Below are 6,791 nucleotides of genomic sequence, written 5' to 3' on the forward strand. Positions count from 1 at the left end.
ATGCCGGTTGTGCTGACTTTCTGGGTAATGCTCTCCCAGCTCTGCCATACCCCTTGCAGCCTAGGATGTTATCCTGTTGCTCAGGAGGCCACATACAACTTCTTCAGCCATAAACTTGTTACATGAAGCCCTTCCCCTTTGTCTCCTTCTCCAGGTCCTTCCTGTAGAGAAGCGCCTTCATAAGGCTTATTGTGGCTCATGCCTTTTATGTGCTTCATGCCCAGAGAACCAGCTCTAAGTCTAGCCTCTCTTCTCTCTTTACTGTGTGGTCAGCAGACCTCTCTTTCCTAATAAAAGCACATAAGTGGCACAGTATGGGGCCTGCGTAGGTGTTCAGCTGAGACAGTCATTATAGGCATTCCTGATACAAGTAGGTAGAGCTGTGGAGCTCCACCCAGCAGGACCCAAGGCTGAGAGCGGGACAGCTTTGAGGAGGACCGTGAAGTCTGTCTCCAAAGCTAGGTTCAGCCCAGAGTGTGGGGTGGTGGTGGAGAAACTGGAGGAGTTTGGAAACTGGGATGCTTGAGGGTTAAGGGTCTGAGGCTCTGTGGGGTGCGTGGGGGTACTCAGAGGGCATCTCTTTGGCACAGGCTGTCAGTATAGGTCACAGATTCTTATGAGCTCACCCTTCATATGAACCCTCTCCAGAAGGTCTGCAGATAGAGCTAGTTTATACCTGTTTATGTGGTCCTGTCTTTACGGGAGAGTTTATTCCCCTTTGGTAGTCTGGGCAGTCAGTGCAGGGGTCAAGAAGTTTTGGACTTGCAGATTACTTATGGAGCAATGAGAGGCTTCCCTGGCCATGGTGACAACCCAGGACAATGAGGTCTGTGCTCCTCCCACCCTCTCTGTGTGGAGCCTTTCCCTGGGGTTCATCCTCTTCCTAGCACAGAGGCCCTGAAGGAGAGCTCTGCTGTCACAGCCCATGGGATAACGCCTTCAGGTTGACCAGTTTCCTTAGAGCTCCCTTCATGTCCTTGTTCCTCAGGCAGTAGATAAAGGGATTCAGCATGGGGGTGACCACCATCTACATTACTGAAGCCGGAGAATCCTTGTCAGCTGCATGGGAGGATGAGGGACTCAGGTAGACCCCTGTGATGGTCCCATAGAAGAGAATGACCACAGCAAGGTGGGAGCCACAGGTGGAAAAGGCCTTTGGTTTGCCCTGGGCAGATGGGACCTGTAGCACAGCAGACACAATGTGGATGTAGGAGACGAGAATGCCAAGGAAGGGGATGAGGACCATCAGGTCCCCCTTCCAGCAGAATCATGAGTTGGTTGAGTTGGGTGTTGGGGCAGGAGAGCTGGAGCAGGGGAGCAAGGTCACAGAAGGAGTAAGGGATGATGTTGCTGGCACAGAACTCCAGCCGGGCCATGAGGAGGGTGTGTAGCAGGGAATGGAAGTTGGCGAGGTGCCAGGAGCTCCCCAGCATCAGGGCACAGACTGGCAGACTCATCATCGTGGAGTAGTGCAGGGGCTGGCAGATCGCTGTGTAGAGGTCATAAGCCATGGCCGTCAGGAGGAAGTTGTCCATGTTGGCAAGCAAAAGGCAGAAGTAGATCTGGGCTAGGCAGCAGCCATAGGAAATGGACTGAGTCTGTGTCTGGATGTTCACCAGCATCTTGGGGACTGTGGCAGAGATGAAGCAGAAATCTACCAGGGAGAGGTTGCTGAGGAAGAAGTCCCTGGGCGTGTGGAGGTGGGAGTCTGAGCCAATGGCCAGGATGATGAGCAAGTTCCCTGCTGCCCCGAGCAGGTACATGACAAGGAAGAGCCCGAAGATCAGCTCCTGCCTCTCAGGCTGGCTTGAGAGCCCTAGGAGGATGAACTCAGAGGCACTTGCATGTGGTTTCTCCTCTCCATGGTTGGCTGGTCCTGCTAGGAGATCCAGACCAGGAGCAGACTTTAGAGAAGCTGGAGGCACCCATGCCTCCCTCCTTCCCTCATATAATCCCTCAGCTCACATCTCTGTGTTCATTTGGTAGAAACCCAAAAGAAGTCTGCCTATCAACCAGGGAGTCCTGTGGCCTCAACAGATCCCAAAGTCAGGATTTTAATGATTTTGCCACCAAAATACTACTGCGCCTGAGCCCCACAAAGCCCCATGTGTCATCTCTCCAAGGAGAATCCTTGTGACATATGGCCCGGTACTCAGTGGTGGCAACAAGGGGGGTACTTAGGGTGTCTTAGCCCCCCAGAATTCTATCGTACTCTCATTCTTTGTTGTGATGTTGTCTCAATATTAAGTAAAGAGCTATAGGAATGGAATTTCCTCCTACTCCCAATAGGATTGCCACCCGAAGGCCCTTGCTCTACAGAATTCTGGAACCACAATGGCACATACGTGGAACCTGAGGGTAATGTTCGTAAACATCCTCCTTCCGCACAAACCTCCTTCCCCACCAGTATTTTATCTCCCCTGTTCTTCCACCCACATGGAGCCCAGGGATCAAGATGCTCCGGCTGCCACTCGTCACCAACTCTGGGCCACCTTGGTCCTGGTGATGTTGCTGTGGGCTGGAGCTGGCCAGAGCAAACCTGGACAGAAGAGCCTGCTGACTGGGACAGCTCAGCCAACCCTTCTGTTGGGGCTGACCCAGGAAGGACCTCACCTCTGGAGGGAAAGAGTTGCCCCTGCAAATAACAAAGAGAAACTAAAGGTGTAACGTTGCCCAGAGTAACAGAGTGGGCAGCAGGGCAGCATAGGGACCCCTCAAAGTTGGAGTTCGTAACAGTTCAGTGTGAGCTCAGCTGAAGTTTCACTAGATAGAAATGATTTTTCAGTGCTTCACAAGACATAGTTGGGATTTGGGTCCTATAGAATGTAAATCATCAAGAGGGAGGGGGAGAAAGAAGCAACTGGAGTTACTGTGCTGCTTGGGGATGGGGAACAGCTGACGGAGGAAATCAGTCTGGAAAAGCTATGGGAATCGGTATGGCCCACCTGGGAACTGGGCAGGCAGTGAAAGGGGTAAACAGTCTTGGGAGGCTTTGTGCTGCCATTTTGCTTGGAGCAAAGGAGCTTACCAGCTCAACTGGGCAGCATACAACAGGGATGGAGATTTCAGCTCTGCAGCAGGACCCGGCTGAGCTCTTGGCCTCTGTTGAGCTATGCCTTAGTGTGGAAAATAAATGGCTCCTTTTGAATGAATGTTTTACTGATGTGATTTTTTTTTTAAAGGATTTGAGTATTTGGCGACCCAAAGGCAAGGATCTTTGGTAAAGGACAACCATAAGATATAAATGCAGGAGGCTAAGAGAAATCTGTTTGGTGAAAAGTAAGAATGAAGAGAAACATGTATTTAATATGGGTTAAATCCTCATTAGATCAGTACTGATTAAAACAGCTCTAAAACTGGGTGATGTGAGAGATGAGAAAACAATGAAGGAAATTGTTCTGGTTCCCAAGAAGCTTCTAGTCGAATGGAAAGGTAACAGTCCTTAGCCTAGGGAGCTGACATTTATTGAGCACCTACTGCGTGTCATATACAGGACTAGGCATGTGCATGTATGTGCATGTATTTAATCCTCACAACGTATATAATGTAGGTGTTATTATTCTTATTTTACAGATGTGTAAACTGACACCTAGAGGGTTTGAATAATTTCCCCGAAAGACATCAGGATTTGATTCCAGGTTAGTCTGATTTCAAAGCAGTACTTTGATTTTCTCAAAAAGACCATGGAAGGGCTACTGGGTAAACTTAAACTTGGGGCATCAGTGTAAATGGATCAGGGAATCCTGCAGTGACCAGCACAGGGACAGGAGGAGGGGAGTGTGGAGCAGGTTGGATAAGGCAGGGACATGGTGGAAGAGGGTCTCCTGTACTAGGGAGAGAGGGCTTGTTTGTGTGGCTGCAGCATAGGTGCTGAGACTGACACACGTGTGAATGGGAGCCGTGGTGCAGTGACAAAAGCTCTGTCCCTTTCTTGACTAATGTTCCTTTTGAACCAGGGTGTCTCCATCCTCTCTTTTCCTTCCCATCCTCCCACTTCCCCAGAGATGTGGGAGAAGAAAATTTCCTTGTTACTATGTCCCACTGGTTAGGAAGATAGTCTTTCCTAGTACTCCTATTTTAAGAACACCAAAGCTCAAAACGTCTAACTTCAAACAGAAAGGATCACCACCCCCATAGCTTCTGGACCATTCCTGTCAGCATGCAGACATCCCCCAGTTTGAAAAATCCACCCTTGACCTCACATTCCCCTCCGGCCATCAGCTCATTTGTCTACTCCCCTTTTCCGCAAAAGTCCTCAAACTGTGGTCAGTACTCATTCTCCAGTTCCCCCTTCCTGTTCTCTCACGTAGCCCCCTTTTCAGGCCTCCCCACCAATTCCTGGAACTTTCCTCCTTAAGGCCACCATTGCTCGTCTGCTCAGGCTCCATCTCCCGAAACCCAACAGAAACCCAACAAGCTGGAGCCAGCACTGCTGATCACTTCCCCCTTCTTCTTTTTCTTCTTTTTTTAAATACGTAAAGTGATTTCATTACTTATTTCTTTATTTTTAAAAAATTTATTTGTATTTATTTTGATTTTTGGCTGCATTGGGTCTTCGTCGCCGCGTGCGGGCTTCCTCTAGTTGCGGCGAGCGGGGGCTACTCTTCGTTGTGGTGCGAAGACTTCGCATTGCGGTGGCTTCTCTTGTTGTGGAGCGTGGGCTCTAGGTGCACCGGCTTCAGTAGTTGTGGCTCGCGGGCTCAGTAGTTGTGGCCTTGCGGGCTCTAGAGCGCAGGCTCAGTAGTTGTGGCGCACGGGAGATCCCGTGGGATCTCCCTGACCAGGGCTCGAACCCGTGTCTCCTGCATTGGCAGGCGGGTTCTTAACCACTGGGCCACCAGGGAAGCCGTACAATAGTCTCTTAACCGGGCTCCCTAAAGCCTCAGAAGTCTGTTTCTACACAGCATCCAGGGTTGAATGTTAAGAAATGTAAGTCAGATCATGTTACTTCTCTGCTCAGAATCCTCCAGTGGCTTCCCATCTCACACAGAACGAAACCTAGAGTTCTCGCCAAATCCCACAGGGCTACGCATGACCTGGGCCTCTGCCCTCTCCCTGATCTCACCTCCTTTATTGCCCCTCACTTTTGGCAGACCAGCCACGATGGCCTCCTCACTGTACCTGGACACATCAAGCACGTTCCTACATTAGGGTCTTTGTACTTGTTATCCCACTGCCGAGAATTCTGTTCCATTATGATTTACTTCAGTGTGATTTCTGCTCAAATGTCACCTCTGTTCAGGGTTCCCCTACCACCTATCTAAAGTAGTACCCCTGAATCTGTCTTCTTTCTTATTTTTGCTTTGTTTTTATTCTCAGCACCATCTCTCTCTCTTATCATCTGTTTTATCTATCTAATCATCTATTATCTAGCTATCTAGCTATCTAGCTAGCTATCATCACTGTGTTTCTCTAGAGCAGGAACTTTATTTTTATGTATTACCATATTCCCAGTTTCTAGAACCGTGTCTGGACTATAGGAGACATCAATGTTGTTGAACGAATGGGTAGCTGTTCTTAACGTCCCCCTTTGTGACCTCATGCCTTTGAGATTGAGTGAGACCTTAAAGATAGTCCTCCTTCACCTGATATCAACCTAGTGTCTTCCAAATGTCAATCATATTTACTTATCACCTGTATTTTTGTTTCCTTAATAGTTATTTAATTCACGAATTTTGTTAATTGAAATTCATTTATTAGAAAAGAAAGTTTGTACACCATTATAACATAAGAAAGCAGTATTGCTTATTGAATTTTAGCCAGTACCATTACCTGCAGAGAGTTCTGAGTCTGAAACCCACGTTTTCTTGGTTAAAAAAGGAGAATGTAAAGTTGTAGAGAGGAGTTAGGGAAATAGCACCAACCTGAGTGTTTTTCTGAGAGGTAGTCAGAAGGGTTGGAGGAGAAGTAGAACGAACTCAAAAGGGAATCACTTTCGCACCAGGCTATTTGGTGCACTTTGTCTCCATCTCTGTAAACCACCTAATGCCAACTTTCAGACCCCTGTAGGTACGGGCTCCACACTGTGGGCAGCACTGCACTAAGCCATACATGCCTGGACTTGGACACCTGTTTGTTCAGGTCTCATTTCTGTTCCTGATCCTTGGGCAGCCAGCACATGGGTTGACTTTGTTTCCTTGCGTCATCGGCAGTTCTGCATCTCTCTCTGGTGACCACTGCAGCTCTGGGGTTTGTGTCAGCCTGAACACTGGACCTATTTTATGAAAGCCCAAGGGGTGGAGAAAAATGCTTGTCTTTGACTTCGAGGTTCTCATGTTTAATTTTCTCCAATCATTGAGCCATAATTAACTCTATTTAAATAATTTAGAGGGGGAAACAACAAATTAAAGGTGCTAGCAAAATATAGATAATAAAACTAAAAATGGAAACAAACCACATAGAAGAAGAAAAATAATTAAAGCAGAAATCTGATAATCGATTATTTGAAAAACAATTGATAAACAATATCAATTTTGATAATGAGAATGAAAATTAAAGTGAAGTCAGGATTTGGAAAACATACTTAATACAAAAGATTTATATTTAAGTTGAATATTCTTTTCAATTGTGGGCTATTACATCTTATCAAATGAAAAATAGATGGCTACTTACAAATGTATGAAATATCCCCAAAGATGCAAAAATGAATTAGAGAACATGAATATAATGATAATAGAGAAAGAAACATAAAGTTATTAAATAGTTTCTAAAGGGGCATCTGATTCCAATGTCTTCAAAATCTTCTAAGAACCAATAATTCATTCAGTAATAAAAATTTTTTAAATATAGAA

General features: G+C 46.8%; 1 pseudogene across 1 annotated transcript; it reads right to left on the reverse strand.

Annotated features, from left to right (window-relative positions):
- Positions 1-916: 916 nt before the first annotated feature.
- LOC309817276 (olfactory receptor 1f45-like) lies at positions 917-1,948 on the reverse strand (annotated as a pseudogene). Its single transcript has one exon. The product of its transcript is annotated as an olfactory receptor 1f45-like (transcript).
- Positions 1,949-6,791: the final 4,843 nt, after the last annotated feature.

Source organism: Mesoplodon mirus (genome assembly GCF_964341445.2).
Source record: "Mesoplodon mirus genome assembly, chromosome: 15".
Taxonomy (NCBI): Eukaryota; Metazoa; Chordata; class Mammalia; order Artiodactyla; family Ziphiidae; genus Mesoplodon; species Mesoplodon mirus.